At 40.5% G+C, this 9,575-nt stretch overlaps 1 pseudogene; it reads left to right on the top strand.

Moving 5' to 3' along the window:
- Nucleotides 1-3,215: 3,215 nt before the first annotated feature.
- On the top strand, nt 3,216-7,218 carry LOC146499664 (uncharacterized; annotated as a pseudogene).
- The last annotated feature ends 2,357 nt before the right edge of the window (nt 7,219-9,575 follow it).

Raw genomic sequence — 9,575 nt, 5'->3', positions numbered from 1 at the left:
TATCTACAGCTAATGAGGCTTCAGCTGCCTGAGGTTTCTCTTCTTTTTTTTTTCTTTTTTTTTTTAAGTTTCTGTGTTTTCGAGACAAAATTTCCTCCTTTTGTTCCTGCACTCATTCTGCAGCTCAGCACATAAACACTGTTTGGGGAAAAGGGGAATTTTGTTTTAAAGTGGTCCTAAAGTTGGTGGAAATCCACTTGATCTGATTAATTCAGACACCTGGAGCCTCATTAAATTCAGATAAATCTGGGAAGTACTTTTACACAGGAGTACTGTGATTTTTCTTTTTCTTTCTGTCTTTCCTTCTTTCTTTCCTTCTTTCTTTCTTTCTTTCTTTCTTTCTTTCTTTCTTTAATGAGTGTAAAGCGAAGGAACGATTACACTAAGGGAAAAAACTGTTGCTTTAATTTAGACTTTAACAAGCACGAATCTAACTAAACAGTGGAAAGCTTCAAAGCTTTTTGCCACCAAGTAATGATGGGCCATTTTATAGTATCTTCAACTATGTTCAAGGTTAGCTGTGTCATCGGATCAAACAGCGTTTTAACCTTTCATTGAGCTAGTGCAGCACAGGAACGTACAAGCGCCTCCAGTTGAAGCATATCGACTGTTCACTGCTCCCTAATGACACCCGGTGTGGAACAGACTCCTCAAACCTTGAGGAGTGGGACTTGAATTTGGTAAAAGCTAGGAGCATCAAGTAAGCATAAAACATATTTAATACTATGACTGCATAATATATATTTGAGAAGGCTTGTCATGAATATTTTATGTTCCGCTTCAGCACAAATAAACAGATAAAACCGACGGGGATTTAACATAGCATTAGTTATTCATAAACTCATTTTGCCCACTTAAATCAAAGCCCTTTTCAAATAAGAACATATACCTGTTTTTATAAGGTTAGGTATGCAGACTTGATTGATGCTAGTCATGGATGAAGGTTAAGCAAATTATTCCAAGTACAGAAAGAAGCTGTGGTAGTGCACAAGAGCCAAGCGTATGATGGAAGATTAGGCTTGAATGTAAAGCCTAATAGTGGATCTTCTGCACCAGCATCCACCTCCATCTGTAGGAAAAATGACAAAACTAGTACAGGAGCAAAACTGGATGCGGCAATGCACTGCAGAGTACACAGATACCTTTGCTAAGCACAGTGTGTCACAGTTTGACGCTTTTTATGTTCGAGTGTATACCAGCGTGTGCAGGCAATCTTGATTTGTCCACAGGTAAGCCTGTGTTTTTCAGTGCGCGGCAAACACACACCTGACAGATGAGAAAGGCTCAGGGCCCACCGGGGACCAATTTCCCCAGTCTGTTCCGAAGGCCTGTTCATTACTGCGAGCAGGGGGGAACAATACTCCGCAGCCCGCCAACTTCATTTGCTGCCATTTTCCCTCATTCTCTCCCTCTCTCCCCTCCCGAAACGCAGCGCGCCGCCCGACTTCCCACAGTGCACCACCGCGCGCCTGTGAAGCCGAGATTGGTTGCAGCGGGCTCTCCAAGGTTTCAAAGCTGTCGCCACTGCCTAGAATGTTTTCTCTCTCCCTCTATTTTTCATCTGTCATGTTTCTGAGAGTGAAAATAAACCAGACATCTTGGTCTTAGTTTTTTTTTTTTTTTTCCTCCTTCTTCCTCGGTATTACATGTGGGCTGTGAGCTGGCACCGGGGGAGGAAAGATGGGGAGAGACAGAAGACAAAAGCCGAGATACAGCCTGCATTTGAAGGATGCTAATACACTAAGATAGCAGCGAATGGGACTTGAATGAAGAATCCTGTCTTAGTCTGGTCCTTTAAAGCTTGTTTGCTTGGTTCTCCGCTGCTCATGCATAGATATCTCCTCATACAACACGATGAATATTTTATTACAAAAGATGACACTAAACAAATAAAAAAAGTATTGAAAATAGGTCTGCGGTTGGAAGTGAGACACCGACGCAATGAAGCAGAAGATGCAATTTGTATTTCGGTAGCGAGACGTAGCTAAAATTAGACAGCTGATGTACAATAACGATACTATATCATGCCAAGGCATGTAGCATATGATGGATCCATGCGGAAAATGAGATCTCATTTCACATTTCTTGCAACACTTATTCTTAGCGTGCAGGAATACAGACAAATAGAACCATCAAAAGGAAATTGATCCTTTGCATGAATCAGTTTTACAGTCAGCTCACAGATGGGTGTGCTCACAGCAGCATGCCGAATAAATCAGGTTTATAATGGCCCCTACTGCAGGCATGACAAAAAGTCTAGGGGAGGTGCTGAATCCCGTAAGAGGCGCACGGAGCAACCAGTGACAGGGTGTTTTTCTGAGTCATGATGCCGCCTCTTGGAATGAAGGGTATTCAGTAAGTAAGCCATTTCTCAGAGGGCCCAAACGTTTCCTTGAACTATTTGCTTTCAAGGGTGAATATCAATGATGTGTGGGAATTGGACTCAAACATGTTTGAGACTGAAACCTGAATAAGACACTTCTGTAGAGAGAAACGGGAAGAAAGAAAGTTTCTCTTGTCTCAAGATTTTTGCATCTGTTTTTGTGACGAGACGATCAAATCCTCGAAGCTGTAGGTGCCGATACTCACTGTAAAACAAGTTGCAGGTTCATTTCATTAACTGCAAGCCGACGTTCAAGTATCTGGCAGCTTAAAACAAAGAGACAAGTTAGAAGCTACAACTAGGCACCAAGTGTTAAAGCTTTCCGATGTTTCTTTCTGTTTCGGTGTCTTGTTCTGATTACATGCATGCTGCTTATGCTGCAGAGGTTTGGTTCTGGTCCCAAATCTCACCTAGCACAGAACCTGAGTTAAATATCAGTTTCTGTGCCGACTTGGTGTCAGCAATCAGGCTCAGACTTGTTTTCACCTTTCTCCCGAATTACTGTCATTGTGTTGAATGGCAGACACGGGGAGCTAATACACATCAGGCGAATTAGTATGCCCCTGAAGCGCTCGGTGCACTTTGTCAGGAGAGGTGATGTAAGAGGGGATAAATATTGCAGTTTCCCCTCCTGACCTGGTGCTCAACTTCCCCCCCGCACAGCGACACACTGCCCCCTCTGGGCTGGTAATGGAGATTATATACTTTCAGCTATTCAAACAACATGTTTCAAAGTGATTTATCTACTTTGCAAAGATGTGGGAGCATCAAAGCTCCTCGGGTCGTTTAATGAAGTGAACGCACCTTCCATACATTATCTTTTGTATGGATTTCTATGCTTGAGGCAAGAAAATGCAAATGAAAGAAATGAGAATTATACTTATAAAAAAAAGACAGTTGTACTTTTAACTGCTGTAAGGATTAGTTAATCAATTAATAAATGACAGAAAAATAAAACAGAAGAATTTGTCTTGAATTTGGGTTTCTGCAGTTTTAAGATTTCATGTTTTAGAGACTCAACGATTTAGCAGAAATAACTGCATCATTAATTGAACTATTTCTAGTTGTTCACTACATATCGGATCAGTGTTTGATGGTGTGCATCAGCAAAGTCTGCTTGGCAGTTAAACACAATTGGATTCTAAATATTTTAAATTAGCTTGGACACGGTAGGGTTTTATCAACATTCAGTACCAGAAATAAAGCTGAGCAGCCTGGTTACAACTGATAAAACTAATATGAAATATTTCACATTATCGGTATGTCAGTGCCGAGGGGTTAGAGGATTTATGCTTTTGTTAGTGGCAAGTACTTTGAAGGATCATTGTGGTCACATCCATTTTTTTTTAAATTAACAGTTTATCGTAAGGTTATACAAATGAAGTTCAGAATAAGTGCCCTAGACTCCATGACTCCCAGACCTTAGACTCCATGAGGGGGAAAAAAACAAGCCTAATATTACTTTCAAATTGTGCTAAATAAAACAAGGCAACATAACAGTTAAAAATGTTGGATGCGCTTCTCACGATCAGAATAAAAGATATTTATCCCCAAAATTCTTCTTCTTTGGCTCTCGGAGGAGGCGGGTGCACTTTTTCTCCTCTCCCTTATCTTCCCTGCTTATGTCCTTGTCTAGTCTCGTGTTTTTTTGTATTACTTTCCCTGGAACACACTCTCAGTCTGTTTCTAAAACCTAAAGAGAATTATGGATTTGATCAACTGGTCTCTGAATGCTATTGACACCCTTTTCTCAACGAGAAGTCTGGGCTCGGGAGAGCCCGAGTGCCCTGGAGGGACTTTCCCTGCCGGATACACGATGGACGGGTGGCAGAAATGGAGGGCCGTGTGCCTGGCGGGACTGTCGATCGAGGACGCTGAAGATATCTACCTATTCGGAACCATGATAACAGGGTTCTTGCTGATCGGAGCTGGCTTGGCCCTGGCTTATCGGAGAATTAAGACTGCAGAACTGGCTGTTCAAACCCCCACAAGGCTGCCCGCTGGGATTGAAACGATGGGATGAGGCGCGACTTCTCAGAACGGGCTCGAAAGCAGAATGGTTAAGACCTTGGAGATGCTTACAGCTGCCTTAAATACTCAGAATAACACCTCTGAACGTATATTGGGATACATCAAGGAGAGGCCTGCTCAAAATAATACCCTTGAGCGAAAGTTGGATTGCATCGCGGAACAGCTAACTGCAGTCGTGAGTTCTCAGAATCGGCTGTTTGGGCAAAAGAAGGAAAACACCAGCAAGTTTGATACCATCATCCGAAGCTCACGGTTCTCCAACGGGAGATTGAGAGACCAGTGTCGGAGTGTTAAAGAACAGCTTTGAAATTCTCATGAGTTGTCGCAAAGAAAAATTACCATCATAATCCGGCTACCCCTTTGGCGCCAGCTGTGGGCTCAAGGCCAGAGCTGAACAAAAACTCCCTGATAACGACTGTGTTGAGTCTGTTCCTTCCCATTCTATGCAAGGCCACCTGGGTTGGCTGGAAGCTGAACTATGGACACACACACACATACATATACTGATACTGATAAGCACTCACTGACGCATCACCCTCCCTACCCCGGATCCAACGCCACCTCCAACACTTACCTCCCCTCTGATGTGGGCATCGGGTCAGTTGGAGGTGCAGTCAAAGATTGCAGCGGTCCCAGATCAGATGTACACACTGGAACACTTTCCCATGTTGCTTGTCTGTTTTTATTGTGTTATGGTGTGTTGATATCTGTGCATTCCTGTATTATCCTTCTGTGTTACACATTTCAATGTTGTTTTTTTCCTCGCTACCTAGCCTGACCTGTCTCCCCAATGTGATGTTTGTGTATTGTATGTACGGTCGGCAAGGTTTGTCGTCTCGGTTGTGGGCAAAAGACCTTCAACTGACAAATAAAGGCTATCTCATCTCATCTCTCTCATCAAAATGCTGACTTTATTTAATTTGACAAGTAAATTTTCCATGAAATTTATATTAAATTTAATGAAATCTGGTCAAATGAAATATACCTGATTGGTACAATTTAATTTACGCCAAACACATTTTCCTTAATGATTTAATCATTTGAATAAATACACATGTGATTTTATATATTTTTGTTATAATGTTTATGAGGGCAAAAAATCAGTTTTTAGGAACAGATGCATTTTTTTAAGCTTTTTTTTTTTTAATAATTCAAAGGGTGTTATAATGGCAAAATGTCCTCCGTGTAGTCCATAAAACAGTGGGTGAAGATTATTCATTTTAACAGTTGGTAGTGTAAAGCCACTCAGGACTGCAACTGGATAATGTGCCAAAAAAATCAAATACCTGTCTAGCTTCAGGACATTTCTTACGCTCCTCACATTATGTGCCAAACACACTCTCCGCATTTGGTGGTCTGTTTAATAAGTTTCACAGTTTCCCACCTGTCCCTGCTGCTGTCCTACATCAGATATTGAGCTTTCATATGTGCAGGGATTCATGAGATCAGCGCCTCTATGCCAAACTCTATTCTTATATTAACTTAAGATAAAGAGATACATTAATAATTTGTGATGTTTGATCAGCTTCGCCTTTTCAGAATTTAAGGGATTTGTAAACCAGTATTAACCTAGTAGTTGCTAGCTAGTAGATCCCTATATATTACTCAGCACAGGTTCTTATAAATTACTGTTGATGTTTACTGATGATGTAATTAAAACATGTGCATGCATTTTGTCTAATAAAGATCAAATACCATCAAGGGTTTTGTGTTCACTCATCAAAAGACTAAAGAAAAACAGGACTCGGTGCTGAAGGATCAGTGTTGAGGGTAACTGATGAGACATCTTCCTTGCATTACTTTTGGATTCTTGCCAAAACCTTTCTAACAGATATTTGCAAGCAGGGAGACCAGAAAAACAGAAGGTTATAAAGACTAGAAGCATGTATTAGCTACACTTAAATGTATTCATAAATTGTTCTTAAGACATGAACTTTTTTTTGCCACTAAGTGCTTCTCAAAGAACAGAGGTCATGAATAAAGATGAACAGAATACTGAAAACAAGAAGAAAAAAACAAGCATTTCACAAATGTGTGCTCCAGTTTCTTAACATAACCTAATGTCAGTACATTTCCTAGTTTCTTTAACTTGCCAGATAATTACAGAAATGGAATAACAATACCCTTTAATCTATATTGTAAACATGAGAATTCGGGGCCATTCAGTGTATCAGCTAAGCTGTTTGCACTTTTATAGGGTTTGACAATAAATGCTACAACTTCTATTACGGGTATATCGTTTGATAGGACCTGCAATGTTCTGAGAGCTGAGAAAACTCCAGCTGCTAATGAAGATTTCATTATTTGCCACATCAACAACTACTGGCTGTTGTGTTGAAACGCAAACTGTTCTAAATTATACAAATGAGTTTGTTCTCACACAACGTAGCAGCACAGTGGTTCGAAAGAAAGTCCCGGGTTCTTCAGTCTCTTGCAATCCACCAGTGAGCTGTGTGGGCTTTCTGTGGAAGTATGGATTCTCTCCGGGTACTCAGGCTTCCTCCCACAGTCCAGACACATGCATGCTAGGTTAATTGGTAGGAGGAGTGGCAAAATCTAGAATCTCATACATTTTGAAAATGAAGTCATGCACTCTCAGCAACACCAAAATGTCTGAAAAGGCCCACAAACATGCACTAACTGAAGGTGCCTGTTGTAAAGGCCTAGGAAAGCATCTCAAGGGTAGAACACACAGTAGTGGTGATGCCAATTAATTCTAGGCTTCAGCCAATCACAAATGATTTTCCTCCAAGAATTAAAAAAAGAAAAATCTTTGTATTTAGAACTGGTAGTTTGCCCAGTCTTGTTTGAGCGTAATTTTTGAAGTGTAATTTTTTTTAAATGACTCTAATCTCTATGAAGTTAATCCAATAGTTTGGTTCAATTAAAGTCACATTTAGATTTTTGTTTTGATCCACTGTTGTAGTGTACAGAGAGAAAATTATGAAAACTTATGTATATGTAAGTTTAGGAACTAAAGTTACCCAACTTTTTATATAATAATGTACATGTGCTTACTTTTTCCAAAACTGTCAAATACTATCACCATCATGTTTCAGTGCTTGGGGCCAGTGGCCCGTTTTCGAACACTTCATTACTGTGAAAAGGCCAGGAATGTTTCAGCTTCAGGCGCATTCTCAGTTTCATACAGAAATAAGTTTTCTTTACCTTTTTTTCCCCTCGAGACTCCAGCACTCTATTCAACACCTAAATAGTTCCCACTGGTTTAAGAGTCAAGATCTGGAAATGTTGTGCCAGGTGAGGTTAGATTAACCATGGACTGCTGGTTTTAGCGAGCTTGGAGGTGAAGCAGGTCTCTGTGGTGCTGCAAAAAAAGGTGAAAACCCAATTTTTCAAGCACCTTAAAGAAATATAAAAAATAAAATCACTTGGCCTGTGCACTGATGCATGATATGGTTTGGACAGTTTGACAGAGAGCGCTTAAGGTAATTCAACACCTTCTTGCATTCTGGCATCCATGGTATGTTAGGAACAGGTATTGGGAGTTTAGAGATGTGCCCTATATAAACATACCCTGGGTTAACCTTATCTATAAATATATGGGAATTCTGAAAGTATCGGGTTGTGTGGACATTTTATGCTTGGAACAAGAAGAAAAAGGCTCATTGGATGGATGCTCCAGGGAGAGATTAAGCCTGTTGGATGCCATTCATTTGAACAGGGAAGAAAGGACAACCACTGGCTCCGTCTTGTCTGGATAGTGAAGTCCACCAGATACCTGGATAGACTGAATATCAACAGCTTTGATACATTATTTAAATCTAGTTGGATTACAATCAGTCTCTTTGTGTTTAGATGAAAGCCAAGTACGCATACGTACTGTACACTTGATGGAATGTTCAGCAGACATATGGAGTATCTCATAACTTAAATGAGAAAATGCATAATTCAAAGACTTCCTCTGTTATATTGAAAAGTGTAAACTCTTAAGCAGTTGAAGCCAGTTGAAATGTATTAATTTATTGGATGAGTGAAAATAGTTTTTAATTTAATAACATACTCTACGCATCGTTGCATGTGAGTCTTTCATAAATACCAATGAATTTACACACCTTAACTTTACTGTTTCTTTTTTTTCCTCCTTCCTAAAAACTTAGTTTGGCAGCCTGCTCTCTCTGCATCTGTCTGTCCTTGTATTTCTTGGAACAGCTCACTCTACACTCATCCCCCATTTGAACTAGTCCTAGCTCCATATATGTATGTCAGCCTAAGGGGGCTGTTTGTGAATATGCATGCAAGTGCACATGCGCAAACTGTGTGCTTGTCCTACCTGGCACGGTGCTTCCAATCCCCGAGGACTATTGTTTGTGTAAGTGTGTGTGTGTGTGTGTGTGCGTGCTTGAATCACTGCAGCTGTCTCATCATATCTATCTGTTCTGATGACTGAACATCAGTGCATCTCTCGGAGCTCCTACCCTTTAGGGCTCCACCCTGACAGACACATGTCAAACAATGCTTGACTGGAGTCTAATAACACAATGAAAAGCCGAACTTGCACACTATTGTGAGAAACACACTGGGGACGCCGTCTTAATAGAAACCAGAACTGGATGGACAGAGTTTATCACATTATCAAGCATAACTATCAAGTATGACTGGGAACTCGTTTTACCATCACGCTCTACGAATGAGGCCTCTGCTATGAGTTTGAAACAGACGACCCTCTCAGTCCTGTTTTTGAATGTTCAGTCTCTGCTAACAACTTAGCCCCATCCCTTCTCTTTTTACGTTTTGATGGGCTTCAGTAACATTCAGCAGCTTCCCCAGAGAGTTTTTCACTTTGTGGTTAGAAAGACAGTAACTCCACCGTGCTTTTTTAATTTTTAAATTTTTATTTTTTAGTCTTTATTTTTCTCTGGAGAGTTAGAACTAACTGGAGGGCCACTCTAAACGAAACCAAGCAAAGCTGCGGAGGAGAATAAAGACTTAAAGTTTATCCAGAGGATGAGAGACTCACTAGACAGTAGGGATGGGGAAAAAATCGATACTGTGTAGTATCGTGATATTTTGTTTGCTAATAATGTATCGATACAGGGACAGCAGAAATCGATTTTTTGTTACAAAAAAGGTTTTTGTGCTCTGACTTCAGAGCATGTTGATCCTTTTTCTGAGCAAGAATCCTGACATTCCTTCACTGTCC

The sequence above is a fragment of the Neolamprologus multifasciatus genome, chromosome 17 (assembly GCF_963576455.1).
Source record: "Neolamprologus multifasciatus chromosome 17, fNeoMul1.2, whole genome shotgun sequence".
Classification (NCBI taxonomy): domain Eukaryota; kingdom Metazoa; phylum Chordata; class Actinopteri; order Cichliformes; family Cichlidae; genus Neolamprologus; species Neolamprologus multifasciatus.
This window is presented reverse-complemented; position numbering and strand designations above follow the sequence as displayed.